Source organism: Oryza brachyantha, chromosome 8 (genome assembly GCF_000231095.2).
Source record: "Oryza brachyantha chromosome 8, ObraRS2, whole genome shotgun sequence".
Taxonomy (NCBI): Eukaryota; Viridiplantae; Streptophyta; class Magnoliopsida; order Poales; family Poaceae; genus Oryza; species Oryza brachyantha.
Genome location: NC_023170.2, coordinates 3,205,173 through 3,224,960, shown reverse-complemented (window position 1 = coordinate 3,224,960; position 19,788 = coordinate 3,205,173). Strand labels below are relative to the sequence as shown.

Below are 19,788 nucleotides of genomic sequence, written 5' to 3'. Positions count from 1 at the left end.
GCCGTCGCCGTCGCCGTCGCCATCGGGCCGGAGGTTCCAGCACGAGGCCGTCCGTGCGCCATCCTTGCCTTGTGCGCCGTGTTTCATGGCTGCATGGCTCTCCTAACCCATGTCGTCCGGCGAGCATGAGCTCCGGCGCCGCCGCAACCGTGACATCACCGTACTACCGCTAGTCACCACCGTTCTGGGTCTGCATCCACGCCAAGAATTAGTCCATGGGGGTAAAAATTCATGGTTTCTTTTTGCTTCACAAGTTCGTTTGGGATCAAATCAGCAGGTGGAGTTCTTTCGATCTATCCATCTAACTGTCGTTGCTTCTACTCGATCTTGATTGCAGTAAGACACTAAGACGGATGATTTCAAAATATTTTCACCCGTTGGATTGATCCAAGCCACGGGACGAGCACTGTCTCTGTCTGGTCAAGTGTTATTAGTTCTACAGTTTTTTTTTTTGGGAGGGGGGGGGGTGCTGGTGTGCTTTGTTTGGTTACTTACACCCATATGTTCTTTTATTAATATTATGGGAGATCATGTGTGTAGTGTGTATGGTCCACGTTTTTTTTTTTTGGCTTCAGATTTGTAAACCATTATTCGAGGCATCCACGGCAGGCTTTCTATCTTTTTTGTTGACTACTTCTTGGATGTGTTTTGTTTTTTTCTTCTTTGCGGCTAGACTTTTCCTTTGTTGATTTTTTTTACAACAAACGCTCTATTACATCGATTATTTAGTTGTTAATTAACCAACTGTTTAGATAGCAAACACTAAATCATACTTCTTTTTTAAAAAAATTAACGTAGTTAAATTTTGGACCAATAATTCACCGTTTATTTCATTTATAAATTTTATGCAGATATATAAAATTTGTAAGTCATTATTAAATTACTTTAGTAATAAATCAAGTTATAAAAAATTAATTAAGAATTATATAAATTTTCTGAATAAGACGACGTAGACCTAAGTCAACGGCGGCAGTAAAACAAGCGGAGGGAGGGAGTATTGATTTAGGAGTATTTAATTAGTGGATAATTAATCATCACAACGGTGGGGCCATGCACACTGTCGTTGATTGAACGATGCATAGATGGCCATGATGGAGACAAGCTGGGAAAGATTGTTTTCTGCCTCAAATGTGAAACACATACTGAGCGAAAGCGATCGGTGCATGTCCAGGCATTGCGCGCCGCACCACCCAACCAATTCAGATAGGTTACTTTCAGATTAGTCGCGTTGCCCCGCCATTGTTTCTTATCCGATCCAATTAATTAATTCTCGTGGCATCAATCACAGAAAACAAACAAAACCATAAGATGTAATAGTATTTATTATCTCAATTAGTTGCAACGAGAATACAGAACGAAACAGGCATGACAACGACCCTTGCAAGCACAACACTATAGCGTGGCCGATTAAGGAATCAGGAATCGGAAGCTATGCTGAACGATTCAGAGGAACAGCACCCCCCAAAGTGGCTGATCATTCGCTCTGCTAAATTACTCTACTAGTCCATCTGCAAACAAAGAGTATTAATTCGGAAAAGAAAATCAGTCAAACTCATTTTTAACACAGTGATTTGGCAGATTTGACGAACGCAAAAGACGCAGCGATTCAAGAATAAGGAAACGTGACCTCACCTGAATGATGAATGTCCATGAATAATACCCATCTATGCACCAAGAATCAGGGGTGGATCTAGCCCTAGATCTGTGATCCAAACTGTGTATAAATTCTATACAGATTTTAGAAAAAAATAATAAATTTGTAAAGAGTTAGAACAAGATAAGATAATTGATTTGAACCCCCTGCCAAGAATTCCGGCGTACGTGCCGTCTATACACCAAGAAACCCGGCGGTAATCAAGGTGATTCCCACAAGGATACAGACGAAGAGGCTGATGCAGTTCGCCGGGTTGTCCTGTCCTGTAAGCGCCGTGATGGCAGTGGAGACCGCGGCGAGCCAAACGACGGCGAGGTGACGGCAAGTGATGCCGGGGAACGTGGTGGTGGTGCCGAAGGCAGTCGGATCTTGGGTCATCCGGACGCTGACGGCGATGAGAACGACGGCGGCGAGGATCCCGGCAAGGCTGAGGACCAATGCGTGGCCGCCGAAGTTGACTCCGATGCTAACTGCAAACAAGGCGATGACGAAACTGACGTCGGTGGGGAAGTCCGCGGCGACGCGACGATGTGGGCGAGCGAACCGCCGGCCAGTTTCTTCAACTGGAAGATGCAGTGGGTGTCCGCGAGGAAGACGATGAAGACGGCGGCGGCGCAGCCCCAGGGGCGGCCGAGGGTGTCCTGGACGTAGACGAGGACGGCGACGGCGACGGCGAGCAGCGAGCCCAACCTGATGCTGAAGAAGAGCCAGTTGACGAAGCGTGCCGTCTGAGGCTTCGTCTCGCCGAACTGGTCGTCGGAGCGGAAGCCGGAGACGCTCGACTTGAGGCCGCCGGTGCCCAGCGCCGTGAGGGGCAGCGCCAGGAGCACTGCTACCAGCTGCACATCCGGACCCAACGCGCACGTCACCGGCCATAGGCATAGCATCCTCGCCGCCGTCGAGATTGTCAACATCGCCACGCCGTGCACACAGGCCAGCACACACTAGTAATTAATCCAGAGATCTACACACTAGAAGCTAAGGAGGGGGTGGGGAGTAGTACTAACCAAGGTCTGGATGCCGATGAAGATGGGGGTGGTGAGGTAGCGGCGGAGGAAGGAGCCGGCGAAGAAACTGAGGAGGAGGCAGAGCGTGAGCTTGAAGGAGGCCCCCATCGAGTCGTTGACGACGACGTCGCTGGTCGCGGCCGGCAGGTACATCACCAGGTTGACGGAGATGGCCAGCGCGCTATGGCGGTGGCACCCCACCGGCCTCTCTGGAACCCGGCCGCCGACGGCGCATTGTTCTTGGCGACCTGCCCAAGCATCTCCCTCTCCTCCTCAGGTAAATTGCGGTGGCGAAGTGGTGTGGCGGGTTGTGGTGGTCGGCGGTGGTGATATGTAGCCGCCGGCCGCGGGTGAGGCTTCCCACTTTCGACACTGTTTCTTCTGAAACTGACTACGACACCGTTTCTTGAAGCTGGTGACTGCTTGCATCTACATTAGATAGCTTATCAAACTGTCGACTACCACACTGTTTCTTACTTTTGACCTAAAAGAAAGAACAGAAAAAGAAAATCAAATGAAATGAAATTAGAAAACAGAGAAAAGAAACGAACGGGAAGGGAGGGGCCACCAAAACGCGTCGTGCGGGCGAGTGGCCAAAGCGCGTGTTAAACTTCTTTTTTTTCTTGTTTTCTTTTATATTGAAGGGTAGTTTGCCCGGTCTCTATATCCGGTTGAATTATATGTAGCTATTTTCTTAAATTCGGGATTAGCCCAAGTAAAAAACTTAGGCCCTCAAATAACTCAATCTAAAATTTAGCCTGAACTTGGGCCCTCAAATAACCCAATCTAAAATCTATGCTCCTACAGAATCTTTGGCGCTAGTTAGGTCACTAACTTCTTATATTAGATAGCTTATATTTTTTTTCTTTTTCTTATTTTTGAGTAAGAAGTGCAGCAGCCCCTTTCATTTCCATTAACAGAGAAGATAACCAAATGTTCCAACAAAACTCATGAACGCACAGATCGAAACCATCCTCCCACTACCAAACTAATTCATAGGACCAAAAAACACTTAGGCTCCCTTTTGATTCAAAGGAATTTCATAGAAATTTTAGAGAATTTCATTCCTATAGGATTTTTTCCTACAAAGTCTTTTGAATCAAAGTAATTAATCCTATAAAATCTTATGAAATTCCTATGAAATGCATCTTCCTATACAAGTTTTGGAGAAAATTTAACAAGAGATTGGACCTGTTGGAAAAAATCCTTTGAGTCTATCTCTCTCCTTAAATTCCTGTGTTTTTCCTGTGGTCCAATCAAACGGTTATTCCTATATTTTTTCGGCGTGTTTGCAATCCTCTGTTTTACACCTATATTTCTACCAGAATCCTATGTTTTTTGTTTCTTTATTTTTCATTCATGTGATTCAAAGGGTCCCTAACATTAACAAGAGACGAGCAAAGCACAGTCTAACAGAAACTCGGTCACAACACTTTAGAAACACTAGCAACAAGCAAAGCCAGTCCAAAAGCCACTTAATCTTCAAACCTAAAAAGACCCAGCTCATCCCTTTAGTCGTTTGGTCTTCATACCCCAGCCATGTTTCTATAATTAGATAGCTTATCTATAATTAGCGATCTTGAGCTCCTAAGTTAGCAGCCAAAACTCATGTCTGTGCATAAAAAGCAATCACCGGCTCACAATATGACGATAAAAATAATATTAATTTTTAGCATAAAATGTTGATATGTTTATTTATAACTAATATTAATTCTTAGCGATTTAAAAACTAGTACTGAAAATAAATTTTGATAAAAAAAACTTAAAATTAATTTAAATTTTGGCTTATAAATATAAGTAAAAACGAAAATACAAAGTAGAAAACATTTTTTTCCCGAGACGTGCCACGTGCGTGGCGTCGGGCGATTGGACGGACGACAACTTCAGTCTACCTCCAGTGTGGCTGCATTTGTTGGTTTACTCCACTACATTATTGCGTTGAACCCGTCACGCACTTGAACATTTTAGTACTAATCAAATTGTCAAAGTGCATGCCGATAGCTAGAGATTAAGATTGGTGCAATCCCTGAATCCACAACAAGTGAATTCTACATTCCCAAAATTCACAACACGTAAATTGATACTAAGTACAGGAACCAGAAACTAAGAGTCTCAACTCTCAAAATCTAATTTTGTTCATAATATTAAGAACCGAAGGAAGATGTTGCTACAAGGGTTGCTCCAATCTTCGTATCTTTGCTAGTTTTACCATCCAGTCTTCACCCCCACAGTACTATAGCCATTACCTGCAAGGAAAAAATGGTAGCAAGATATATGAGCATTGTGATCTAAATGAAAGATTAAAATCAAGAAACCCATGAAAAATACAATCAGTTTGATATGCACAACAATACGAGGAATTTTAATCCAACATGATATTAAAATCCAGGCCAAACATACTAAAAAAAGTCCAATCTCATGTATATTGACCCTGTTAATGCAAGAAATATTAAAATTATAATAGATTATGATGACCATGTACATAATTATAATAGATTAGGATGACCATGAACATAATCACTCCACATAGCCATTGCAATAGCATCCCTAATAACATTTCCTTGCTTAGTTTGATTATTAAGTGAGCTAACATCATTGTTATATTACCCTCGGGTACACCATCGATCAGGTAAAATTTACCCTCAGGTACATTGGAATGAAGGAATGTTGGCATATCCACCATCAACCAGGTAAAATTTACCCTTAGGTACATGAAAACCACTTAGCTGACCAGGTAAAATTCAACAAAAATAAAGTTCAGTACAGTGCAGGAACATGATATTGAAGATGAACTAAACTCAAAAAACTTCAGTAAAAATAAACTTCAGGATAGTACAGGGACATAATATTGAAGCTGAACTAAACTCAAAAATTTAAGCAAAAGTAAGTTCAGTACAGTATAGGGACATAATATTGAAGCTGAACTAAACTCAATAAATTTTAGCAAAAGAAAGTTTAATACAGTGCAGGGACATAATATTGAAGCTGAACTAAACTCAATAAATTTCCACAAAAATAAATTTCTGAATATATTGTTGTCAAGTTGTGCAAACATGGTCTGAGGAATTACCTGAATTCTGAGAGTTGAAAACTGAACTTTTATCTGAAGGAAGACTTGAGAGACCCTGGCAACACAAACCTAAAATTTAGATACATATTATTTTCTGATAAATAAGCTTATGCAATAGTAGTCAAACACAAGTGATTAGTCATTTGTCTACTCTGCTCCCAACAACAGTAATACAACAAACTCCATGTGCAAAGGTATAGAAATAAATATGGAAGGATAGTTCCTAATCTGGAGCTAGGACACTCCAAAGAACTTAAACACAAATTTTTGCCATACAAGCAGATTTTTCTTCCCTTTCACCATGACTACAGTACGAAGAGGATCCCACCTTAAACAAAGGCAGAAGACACATAATACTGAAGCTGAAATTAAATCATTATAGTAATTTAAAAAAGGCCCAAATTAAACTAAGTTGAATCTCTCCACCTTTGCCAATGAGGAATCACAAGAATGCTTATAAGTTATAAATAATTCTGCATGTTTCCCTAATATCCTGGTTTAATGTATAATAAAAATAGTGACAAGCTAGACACAAGAGAAAAAACTATGATATATTATACATTGGATGTTTTTTCTTCTTTTTCTTCTTTCTCTTGTGTAGTATAGAAATTATTTCGATTTTGATTTTGTCTCTGCAGACTCTGCAAGCAACATATTTCAGTTTGCTTAACTCTATTCAGGATGCTAAGCTTCTAATCTTTGATATTTGCATCTTTCAGATGAAACAGATAACTTGAGAAATAGTCATACCAAACAGGAAGAGGACATCATGAATCAAGATCCTTTGGGAAGTATGTATATATTCTTTTGTATGCATAAGAAACAATACAGATGCTTGCATATCTTTCAACCGTGAAAGTTGAATTGCTAACCAACTGTGTTTCTTCTTGGTTTGTGCTGGTTCATGGGGGATTGTCAACATGGACGAAACATATATAGCTCAAGCAATCACCAAGAAATATATAGCTCGAGCATGATGTACCTGTTGATGGCGTTGTCGACGGAGTTGGACCACGGCGGAGGCAGATCTGGAGGGAGACGGCAGCGGCGGCGGAGCTAGAGGGCGGACGCGGTGCTGGTGGCTGTGGAGGGATAGGCCGCGATGACGGACGTGGAAGGGGGCGCTGGCGCTGACGGACGACGAGGGAGGTGGCGCCGATGGCTGTGGAGGGAGAGGAGGTGGTGCCGGAGGATGTGGAATGGGGGGCGTCGGCATCGGCGGACGTCGAGGGGGGGTGGTGGCGCCAGCGGACGACGAGGGAGTGCAGAGGCCGATGCCTCCGTTTTTTCCTGGCGGTGTGGGTGGCAGAGTTCCACAGGGTGGAGGAATTTTTTGAATTTTTAATTTTATTTATTAAATATTTTATAAATTTAATTTTGTATTTTAAAAAATCATAAAACTAACCTCCTGCCGCTCTCTACGAGGGCGGAAAGGTGACGTGACAAATGGCCGTGAGGGACGGCCGGCAACGGTGACACGGTGAACTTTTCATTTAGGTCCTTTCCGTCCTTACAGAGGGCGGCAAGCGGCAAACTGTAAAAATGTCACACACGTTCGGAATTTTTCAAATGAATCGGGAATTTTTGGATTGATCCGCGGTTTGATGCATATATGTATAACATATGTAATTAATTAGTCACAAATGTTTTAGTGGTTTAGTGGCTGCTATCCTCCTAGGAGATCGGAGGTCGAATCCCTGCCAAAGCAAATTTTCTTTGATTTTTTTCTTGTGTGTTAAAAATAGGAGAAAATCTCTAGTCTCCTAGAAGGGGGACACTGACCACTGAGTTAAGATAGTAGTTGTGATTAAATAAGTATATACATTATACATATATTATCAAACCCACGCAACATTTTTGCAGTTTGCCTCTTCCTGCCCTCTGTAAGGGCAGAAAGGACCAAAATGAAAAGGCCACCGTTGCCAGCCGTCTCTCGTGGCTGAGCGGCCGTTTGCCACGTCACCTTTCCGCCCTCCTAGAGGGCGGCAGGAAATTAGTTTTGTGATTTTTTAAAATACAAAATTAAATTTATAAAATATTTAATAAATAAAATTCAAAATTCAAAAAATTCCTGGGTGAAGCAGTGGAACGATTTCCCTAGGGTTTGGGGTGTATTAGGCCGGGAAATCTACCTTCCCGGGCCTTGCCAAATGGACTTTTTTGTGTCCAGGGATTTGTCCCCCTCGTGGTGGGGTTCCCCTTTGGGGCCGGGAAATGGGCTGGCATCTCGGCCTTTTACCCGCCAGCCAAACAAAGCCTTAACGGGTGATTTGCAAATTAAAAAAATTATAAATAAAAATTTTATATATGTATTTTTATAGCTATTAAAAGTTAAGACTGAAAAATAAACTTCAGTTAAAAAAACCAAAATCAACTTTAAATTTAAAGTCGAAAATTTAAATTTGGACTTATAAGTATAAACGAAAACGAAAAGAAGGAATGCAATGTCTGATTGTCCATCTTATTTGAAAAGGTTTTATAATTAGTACTTTATTGTTATTGTACGGTAAAACATGAACAATACTTTATATGTAACATTTTTAATTCTTTTCTATTTTTTTCAAATAAGACTAACGACTGAAAGTTAAGCATGAAAACCCACAAATACAGTTATATTGGGACGTAGGACGTAGGTCTAAGAGGCCGTCTAGCTCCTCTGCTTTCACGGTTTGAATCCAACGGGAGAAATTCTGATCTCTGTGCTCGCTTTCCTTTGGCTTCTTATGGTTTAAAATGCAATAGCCCGTCTTTCAATTTTTTTTAGACACGTGAAAAATATTGAATAGAGAGAAATCATATCATGATATGTTATATATTGTATTGTATTTACTCTTTTTGGGTATATATATAACATACGTATAAGATAGAAGATAGATACTTGTGCAAAGTAAATATTCTATCGTATTTTTTTAAAATTTTATCTTTATCTCTAAATATTATTATTGGATTTCGTTATCTCTAACCATTTATATTTTATCTCTAACATTTCTACTCAGTAGTAACCGAGCGAAGCGAACAATTGTAACTGGTTTTAAAATCTTATATTTTCACCATCTTTTCTTTTTTCCCACCATCATCAACTGTATCTCTGATGGACGGTCCTCTACCTTGATAACCACGTCTCCTTCTATATCATCCTGGTCCTTCACCTTGATAGCTGTGTCCCCTTCTATGTCGTCTCGTGTCTCTCCTTTATTCCCTCCCGTAGTCACAACGGGAGTTTTATGGATAATAGCAATGACACGAACGCTTTTGACTCGAGTTATCGAGGATGATTTGGTGTAATATCTGTTGAGATAGTCAATCATATAGTAGTTGTGGTCGTTGTAGACAAGGTAATTGATATAGCCATATATAACCAAAGGTGAAAAGAAATAGAGACGGAGCTACGATTATATACAGAGCACCTTGCATATGTCAGAAGATGCTGTTGGAAGCATCTTTGTATATGTCAGATGATGCCCTTGGTTTATCTTACATATGTCAGATAGCGTTGTTAACGTCAGGTCACTACTTTTTTGTTAAACTCTGTACGTCATGCAGAAGATCATCACCATAGTGATACCATGTTGATGCAATCTTTATTTGTCATAGATGATGCGGTCGTTGGCGTCGTCAATAAAGCATCTTGTATATATTCCTGTCAGAGGACGTGAGATATTCATTCTTATGGACGAAGTAGCGGTGATGTATTACCATATTAATGAAGATCATTAGTGATGTAGCCAGCGTAGATGATCATATTTATGATATAGAAGAGGCAATCGTGGAAGCTCGGTGAAGGGTTCCAGTGTGTCTGCTTGATGTTGTTGATCGGAGTTGCCGGTAGAGCTTGCTGATACTGAATGAAAATATTGTTAAACAGCAATCTCTTGTCGACACTTCCCCTAAGAAAGAAAAAACAATCTACTGCTAAATAATTGATAGAAATATAATCTAATCTATAAATGATTTAGAGTCGCTAAAAAGTTGATCTAATACTAATATATGAATAATCTATTATAGCTAATTGTTGCAACGCCCCAAAAATTTACGGAGAAATCATCTCACCGGGATGACACGAACAGGAGTTATAGCAACCAAAGATCCAATGGTGTTGGTTTACAGCTCTAATACCATCTTAAAAAATATTATAATCAGACAAATACTATGATTTGTTATGAATTGTGCTGACCCTCGTAGGGTATATATATAGCATATATAGAAAATAGATACTTATTATACCAGTCAAATATTCTACCTCTCTAATAGTTGTATGTACCAGATAAATATTTTATCTTTCCAATATTTTATCTAGATATTCTACTGTACTATTGTACTATGTTACCTCTAACTATAGATATTTTTTCTTTAACAAGACGATATTCTACTGTTTCGGATCAACCCAACAGCTGGACTTTGTTTTCGATCATTCGTCTAATTGTTGTCGTCCCAAATTGGATCATGATGGCAATGACACGGTTGATCTTAAAATAATTCCACTGGATGGATTGATCAGAAATACTAGCACAGCGGACGCAGCATAGTCTTTTCTTCCACGATTTCTCTTTGTGAGCGCTGATAGTCTCCTTTCCCTTTCCCCCGATATTTTAGGGTTTGATTTTGTCGTACTTTTTACTTTGTAAATCTTCTTTTTCTTTAATTTTATAACTAGACTTCACTAGAATTTATTTCTATATCTGTGAAGTTCAGTTTTAAAATTATCAAACAATAAGTTCACAAAATAAAAAAAATCATTTTTGTTCCTGTGTGTTTGTTTGGTGAGTTCCTATCTATCCGTTTGTATTCCCTTTTTCTTCTCAGAGAGGATGGAAGTGGAAATGTAATGAATTAACATGGTATGGTCAACGACAAACAGAAATTCCATACGTGTCGGCTCCAAACTGACCTGGCAAGCTGCAATCAAAAGTATTGTCTCCGTTTCTCTTTATGAGATATTACGACCCTCGGTACATTTTCATATAGATACTAATAATATACTATATTAATTGATCCATGAATAAAATTATAGTATCTTATAATATATTTTCATATCGTAAGTCTTTCCAGACTTATCTAAATTCATTCATTGATAAATGTATATAATTTATATATGTCTAGATTTATTAGCATTCATATGAATCTAGCTAATGCTAGAAAGACTTATATTGTGAAACGAAGAGAAAATACTAGTAGAAAGTAGTAGTGGGATAAACAGGTCATTCATCCCCTTCATCATGAAAAACAGGTCCTGATATCTGGGAGGCATACCATCCGTAGATCTGATCAGTCCAAGAGACAAACAAAACTATGCAGCAAATCTCACTCGCAGCAAATTCAGAAAACACAATGGTAACTCAATGGCACTCTACATTCACATCTGCGTCATGCGCCTAAATCCCGATATAGCATTGTACGATGATACATCTGAATGGCTATTGTGCTATACACATTTGGAGAATAATTGCAGAAACATTGATACAGTAAGATAAATGAGAAGTAAAGTCTTTCCAACAGAGTCCTAGATTTCCTAGGTTAGAAGTACCGTGAGTATGTACTGTGTGCATTCTTCAGCAGCAAGATGTCTAATACAGCTTGTAGCCTGCAAAATTAATGATGGGAGCACATCATGTTAGACTTACAGAGATATAAAGATTAAAGAGAGCAATTCAATGGGCTGAGCAGTATTTCCACATAACAGAATGATTTTAGTCCAGAAGGGGGTGTCATGGTCCAAGGATGTCTACATACTACATACAACAGAAGATAACAGTATGCCAACTGATTACTGGTTGCATCTGTCTACAACATTGGTTTGAGATACCTACCTACTGCGGAAGAAATGCTGTGACAAAATAATTGCTACTAGCATTCTAACTGTGCACTCTCTCACATTCTTTTTCGAGGAATAAGAAGCACAAGTACAGTATGAACCATGAAACAAAATTGTGTATTTAAACACTCACATAAGCAGCTAAGGAAATGAAAAGAACTCAGCATTGCAGAATTTACCATTCTATCTAATCCAATCCTGGGTACAAACAAGCGCCTCAATTGTTTTGATGTTCAATGTGCTCCATTGCTTAGGAATTGTTGACCCCTCACTACTGAAGGCAGCCCTGCAATGAACAGCAGATGATGGCATTGCCAAGACATCCTGTGCCATATTTGAAAGGGTTGGATACTTTGTAGAATGACTCATCCACCAGTTCAGAATATCGAAATCATCTTTCCTTGGAACAAGGCCATCCTCAAGATAGTTGTCAAGCTCTGTCAACCGTTGATTCCTTGATTGTGCATTAAGATGTTGATCCCAATCCTCCAACGAATCACTGTCAAATCCATCCATTTCAACACCATGAGCTTCATGGTTTGACGTGTGAACACCTGGTTTATCCACAGGGCAGCAATATTCATGAAACAGCTCCCTGATAATTTCACGTACAGCAGCTACATACTTTGCTGCATCAGCACCAAAAGCTCGTTTAAGACGGAACTCAATAAAAGTGATCTTGAATCTTGGATCAAGAACAACAGGTACTGAAAGCCACAGGTATGAACTTTCCCAATATTCATGGAATGCTTCCTGCATCTCCCCCACCATGCTAGCAACTTCAGTATGATCAGAAGATGCTTCTTCTTGCAAAGTTGTCCTAACTTTCCATAATTCATTGAAGTACATATTTGCTGTTGTGCAAACAGGACCAGAAATTACTTCAATAGCACGATAAAAAGACCTTAAAATTTTGCAAATAGACTCGACAATCTTATAGTCTTCTTCAGGTAACAATTCTTCAGATGGAAATACCTTCTTGCAATGCAGGACAACTTCAAACCTGAAGAAAATTTTGTGCCACCATTTTGCATCTTCCTGGGGACACTTCAAACCCGTATTTGTAACGACTTCAAAAAGCTGCTGTTGAGTCAATGAAGAGGCTCTGTGTGCCAGCATAAATCTTTCTAGTATATTATCAATAAGGTGAAGCATTGATTGCACTTTTGAAACAATGTTGTTAAGTACATCATCCACACAGGCAATATTGTATAGCTCACCTCTAATAGGAAGACTATTTCTTTGTATCAGCATGTCCTTAAGCTTCACTGTATCTCCATGGTTTCTAATTTCACTGACAGATATCAGACTGAAAAGCTTCTTATCAAGATTCCAATCTCTTATAGCTTCTCCTATGACATTATATGGCCCACTTGCAGAGTCTAATACACAAGCCTCCTTATGAAGTATCATCCTTTCCAAATCAGTAGGCGAGGACGAAAACACACCAAACTTGATTGTTTTCCTTTGAAGATTCCATTCTGCATCAATGAAGTGTGCTGTCAAACAGATGTATTTCACTGTGGGCTCAGCTCCATGAGGAGCCCAAATGCTTGCTGATAAGGAAATCCGCCGGGATGAAAGATCAATTTTCTCCTTAAGATCAGCCTTTTCTTTCTGATATAAAAGAGTTGAATACTCTTCCACATCAATGCTTGATGCCATAGTAAACAATGGGTTGATGCTTTTTGCAAATCTTTTCATTTCGTCATGCTCCACAATTGACAAGGGATAGCCATGCAAAACTATCAATTTAGTTAGCTCTTGATAAGATGTTTCCTGATCAAATTTCCTGGTGCTTATGTCTGGAGTAGTATAAGTATATGAGGTATTTTGTTCCTTTGAGGTCATGTTGTCTCGTGCTGGCAAAGCTAGAATGTGCTGGCTCTGAGGAGTTTTCTCAACTGAGCTATTACCTTTGAGAATCTTGCTAGCATACTCCGCAATCTGAACTTTACCATTTGTCAAGGCAGGTGAAAGCTCATCCACCTCAGATTTAAAACTTGGTACATTAGAGGGGGGAAACAGACCCTTCTTATGATTTGTTCCAGTTTCTCGTGCTGGACAAGTCTGAGCATGCCGGTTCAAATGGCTTCTACCTTTATCTGCAGTAAGAAGCTTGTGGCAATGGACACACTCAGCACTCTGGATTTTCCCCTCAACCAAAAAAGGCCTAAACTCTTCCCACACCTTTGATCTGAATCTGCTGCTGTCACTATGACTTCCCAAGTTTATGTCATCAAGTGAATCTGGATGAATATAGCCCACTGGATTCATGTCATTCAGCACTATTGTGCATAAAGGAAGGATAGTTTGGTCAGAATACACAAAATAATGAAAGGCATGCAACTTTCTAGAGAGGAAAAAAGGGATGCTTTCACCACAATTAGAGAACCAAACCGATATGATAGTATACCATGGAAAAGTATAAAATCTCCTATGGTATTGATAGAAGAAGAAAAAGTATAAGAAATTTCCACAAGGAGAACATCTGGTCCTGAAGTAACTCAAGCAACTTGCAGACTTTTATTCCATTAGCACTAGTAAAAGAAGAGAGTATTTTCAGCCACATTGGCAGCAACCATTCTACTCTTGCAAAATTGAATGTAATCGTGTTCATCTTGCAAACACACACATGCGTGCGCGAGCACACACACACTGTTCTATGAGCAGTGTAGATCAGCAGGGTGAAGAAGATACAGGATTTAAAGGCTTGTGAGATAAATTAGTAAATAGTTTGCAACTTCTAATCTACCATGATGTTTTTACAATTGTGAGGGCATAGTTCATATTTAAAATTCTTAACCGCGCTAATATTTGTAAACACAATTCTGAACAGGGTTGCCAGTAACCACCAGTTACCAGCATTTTCCTGGAAGGACCTGAACCCTGATTAATATATCTACATATTTCTTTATCTGATCTTAATCATGGAAAATCATCTGCTAAAGCCAAGCACATTCTATCAACTACAGCTATTGTGACAGATCCACATATTAAGAATGCTATTTAATGTTATTATTGTTTTAATAAATAACAAAATATATACTGCTTAAGTGGGAACGCCCTCAACTCATGTCACTGATTTAACCAACAGGCTATGAGCCAATCTATAGCACCTAAAAGGAAATGCCATTAACCATTGTCATTGTAACATTGTTAAAATGTCCCCAGTCACTGGCCTTTGGTTGAAATTTGAATGCTTTATACATGGGCACCATCATAAGTGGATAATCATCCAATTTTTTTCTAAACAACTATAAAACTATACAAGAATTACAAAATATCAAATCAATACACCAATGCAGATGCTCAATAAACTAACTGAACATGATCCCCAAGGTAAACAAAGAGAGCATACCATACGGGAAGCCAGAATCCTGTAACTGAGTCAGTTCCAATTCCTCTTTCGCTCGGCAAATTTTTTGATGCCGCCACAAATGGCTTGTTCCATTGGAATGCCCATCAGAACCTTTGCAACTCATCAGGATATGGCAGTAGCGGCATTCCGCGCTTTGAATTGCTCCATTTACATAGATAGGCTTGTACTCATCCCACACCTTGGACCTTTTCTTACCTCTTGCTCTGAAGGCTACGTGAGCTTCATCCGATGCACCCCCTAGTGGCAACTCATCACTGTCGTGGTCATCCATGGGATCCATAACTGCCTACGACGATACACCACAATCATATTATTAATAATTTTTACAGCATGACACCAGACACCCAAAGTACAACAAAACAAAAATCAAATCACGCATAAATGATAGAGAACCAAGCATCAAGCTGAAGCTGCTGAACACATCTTGCAGCCTCGGCTACAGATGATGCAACACAATTTTGTACTACAAAGCAATTTTCGCGAGCTTCGACCACGATTTACAGAGCCATGGGGGTTCAGCTGAACCCCCCCAATTTTTTTCTTGGAATCAAAATACTACTGGCACTGCACCACGCATCAACGAATTCCCGATTAAACTAGATGGGTTACTAAAAACCAATCAAATCTGCACGGATCTACAGTCGACGCCACGCCGGCACATGAAAATGCTGCGGAGGAGGATGGAGTGCCACCAGATAAGAGAGACCTTCAATTCTACGCGAACCAAGACAGAGCCCGGTGGAACGAGGCCGGCCGCGTCGCCCCCCTCCTCCCACCTGCTCGCCGGCCGTGCACCACGAGGCTAGGCTCACAGAGGTGAAGTCTGCGGGGGCGGGGGCGGGGGCCGCAAGTAGGCCAGGCCGTCCGCACCTGCTCACTGCTCGCCGGCCACGGCTGCGAGGAGGAGGCGAGGCAGGGGGCTGAAGGCCGGCGGCGCCTCCGCCGGAAAGAGAGAAGAGAGAGATGGAGGAGACTGGAGAGAATCGCTGGCCGTTGAGATCCCCTGCGGTGGATGGTGTAACTGCAAATGGAGCAGTCGTGCTATCCCCACCGTTGGATCAAAAAATGAGCGGTGTACATATTCCAAGAGCATTGCTCGACCGACTTGTAATGGAGTGGAGATAGCACACGAAACCGTTGGTGTTCGCCCAAGCCCAAGTGAGAAAAAGAATACAAAATTCAATTATGTATTTTGTGAGGAATTATAATTATAATTTCTATCCTCTTGAATTTTTCCTTATTTTTCTGTATGTCTTTGTGTTTTTATTTTGATCCTTCTAATCTTCTATGACCAATCCGTTGGTTCATCATTAAAATAACTTTCCAGCATAGTATGTAAAAAAACATACACCTCTGTTTCATAATGTAAATGTTTAACTTTTTTGTTGTAATTTTTTATCATTTGTCTTATTTAAAAATTTAGTACAAATATAAAAAATGACAAGTTGTGTTTAAATCTCTTTTGATAATAAAGTAAGTCACAAGCAAAATAAATAATATTTTCATAATTTTTTAAATAAGACAAATGGTTAAACATTGCAAACAAAAAGAGTCAAACAGTAGTACTTTCTTGGTCTCAAAAATAAGTCTGGCTTTCTGGTTCAATTCTAACAGTCAACTCACAAAATGGCTATTGAGAGGATAAAACTAAAAAAAATCAGTGGTATATACGGGCACATAAGAAATTTTCTTACATCTAAGGCTAATTACAGTATATTGAGAGTGTAACCATCACGCCACGGTAAAAGTGAAAAACAACATTGAGAATGTACCAAGTGACTGGACCAGATAATAAACTGGTCCTGACTTAGGGAAGATGAAATGTGTATGGGAAAATGTGTGGTGAGACTAGCATGTACCACAGAAATTGAGTAACCATCAAAGATTTATGAAATAGCCAAGAGTCACATGAAGGGCTGGGTTTTGACTGTATATACAGTGAACTCATAATTCAAAACAGCGTTCTTTTCTCGCTGAGCTAGATTAAACTGTATTTCATCTTTGGAATGTTCTGATATCCTTACATCTGTAGCAACAAAGTGACAACAGTAACTCAGGCTGTACAATGAATGCGATTAACCATAAACATGTACGAACAATTGGAGAACCAAATATCGATCTCAATGTATCTGAGAATGCAACTGTAGCAAAGACCTGTATGATGTGTATGTAACTGCTATCCACAACTGTGCAAGTTTGTTTCCGCCAGGCCCAACAATTCGCTAGTCTAGTTGATTTGTGAGTGAAAACCTGGTACAAGAAAATATAGACAATCAGCCAAGTAAAAGAAGTAAAGCACCACAAGGCAACCATGTGTATTTGTAATAGTAAGATGAAGGCATGGAGCAATTGGAGAAACAATACTAGTGGAAACATGTGTTACAAAGAATAAAACAAAGGAACCAGGGAAAGATTTTCTATTCTTTCCTACTAGCAATTAGTCTTTTTCAGTGAATAAATATAAGGAAAAGTCCACTTTTCATGAGTATGAGGTAATATCATACTAACACATACAAATATTGTATAGATACATACCTCCAGTCAATTTAAGACTGATGTACTACAGTAAGTATGATTAAAATCTTTCATGGTTCAAGTCTCTGAAAAAGGTTTCAAGACCAGGACAACAACAATTTAAGCTTAAGGCAGTCTGTCTATGCTCTACAGTGTTGTGTAAGTTTTACATTCAACCACCATCAGCATACAACAAATGCATCTGTTCAAAAACATAGTTGTGAACTTCTGGTGTATGTTTTCTTAATGAAAAACTAATTTATGAATGAAGACCACAGACTCAGGGATAACAGTCTTTCAATAATGGAATTCAATCCAGCGAGGCTTAAGGATTACCGTGTATGCACTGTCATAATGAAAACCATGTAAGAATTCAAAAGCCTATGCCCTACAGTATGCACTTATAATTCCAATTGGCATGTCCGAAAATGCAGTGTCCACAAAATTTTTAGTTATGCATGGATGACGGATCACCACGTAATTTGAACAACTGATTTTTCACAAATAGGAAAAACAATTCCACTAGACAGTCCAGCTAGAGGCTGTTCTCAAGCAAGACTGCAAGAGCGATGCCTACCAAACAAGTAAACACTAAGCTGTTTAGCAAAAGTAGCAACATAGCATGCATAAATCATAAATGGTGATATTATATTCCATGCATTGCAATTGTACTATCAGAACCACAGAGGACTGGCAGATCATGGTGTTGCACCAAGCAGAACACAATAATGGCATGGCTAAACTATCCTAAAAGGGGTGATTTCACATTAGGTATGACTAATAGACAAAATCATCAGTGCCATGTGTACAGCAGTACTCAACAGTCATGCAGAAGCATCACTGTTTCAATCCATGATTCCATATTTCCATATCCAGAAATGCTTGCTTACTCCTGTACTGCAAACTAAACTGCTGTAGCTGGGATGTTGTAGCGGCTGCGCAATCCATCAATAGCTCTGTCTGCCGACTTCGCCATCTCAGGGATAGTCACCTTGCACACTGATGAACATGACCACGGTTATACAATTGTTTAGCAGCTTGAGCAAAATGTGGAAATGAACCAAAATTCAGGGAATATGTCTTCTGCACGACGTACCACGAGATGTAGAAGCGCAGACCTCTGCCACAAACTTCTTGTACGAGGCCTGGGGTTCACAGGAAGCGTCAGAAATTCATAATCTAGACCAAAGTGTGGTCAAATTGTATGCAAATCGTAGAGAAAATAGATCGATCAGGGTACCTTCACTGCCTCAGCGTGCTCGGAGATCTTGCCGGCCATCTTCCTGTGCTCCTTCTCCGCCTCGTCCGCCAGCTGCAGGCAGCTCTGGGTCTGCATCTAAACAGAGAGAGAGAGCGTACGCAAAATCAGAACATCACTCAGAGTCTCAGAGTGTGCGCATCAGCGATCGGAGGGAGCGGAGAGGGGAGGTCACCTTGAAGCGCTTGGAGATGCGTGAGTGGGAGGCCTCGAGGTCGCGGGCGGAGCCACCGTGGAGCGCGTCGAGCCGGCGCTTGAGGAGTCGAGGTGGGACGCGGCGAGGCCCCTCAGCTCCGCGACGGTGGACACGGAGGCCGGGGCGGGGGGAAGCGGGGAGGATGCCGGGCCGTCGGCGGCGGCGGCGAGCGGCGACCTGGGCCTGGGCTTGACAGGCGAGGAGGGTGCGAGGAAGCTGAGGTCGGCCGCGTCGTCGCCGGACGCCGACGACGAGCCGCCGGAGAGGAGGGAGGCCGGGCTGGGCTTCGCCTTGGGCTTGGGCTTGGGCTTGGGCCTGGCCGCGGCCCTCGGCTTGGGCTTCGACGCAGCGGCGGTTGCTCTCGCCTTCCTCATCGCCGCCGCCGCCTGCGCGGGGTTCGGTGAGAGAGTCTTTTACCCCTATGCCATAAAAAAAATGCTGGTTATCTGTGTGCCACTAAAATTTTTCTAGACATCTCTATATCATTCATCAAAATTTCTTTACCTACGTACCATTTTAAATAGATGGTGCGGTAACACCGTTAAATAGAGGTATAAAAGTACCGTTTTGCCCTTGTTAGTAAAGAACTCATAGAAATATATTTAAAACAGTAAATAAATATGAAAAATTCAGTAAAAATTGAGAAAATAACATAATTATTTTGTAAGTAAGAAAAATCATAATTAAATAAAATGTGTTTAGAAAATTCAGGAAAATCCGCTCATAAATCTGAAAAATTGTATAAATAAAGGAAAATTCATAAATAAAACCATAAAAATTCGGAAAAATAAGGATAATTCAAAAAATCCGAAAAATGTATAAATTAACAGTAAATAAATATGGAAAATCAGTAAAAAAAATTAGAAAATGACAGAATTAATTTTAAATAAGGAAA

General features: G+C 40.4%; 1 long non-coding RNA gene and 1 pseudogene across 1 annotated transcript; both read right to left on the bottom strand.

Annotated features, from left to right (window-relative positions):
* Positions 1-4,602: 4,602 nt before the first annotated feature.
* LOC107304819 lies at positions 4,603-6,872 on the bottom strand. The gene is made up of 3 exons (XR_001550869.1): positions 6,714-6,872; positions 5,732-5,786; positions 4,603-4,907 (listed from the first exon to the last, which is right to left on the bottom strand). It is a non-coding gene; the product is annotated as an uncharacterized LOC107304819 (long non-coding RNA).
* A 4,191-nt stretch (positions 6,873-11,063) lies between these two features.
* Positions 11,064-19,350, bottom strand: LOC107304855 (annotated as a pseudogene).
* Between the last annotated feature and the right edge of the window lie 438 nt (positions 19,351-19,788).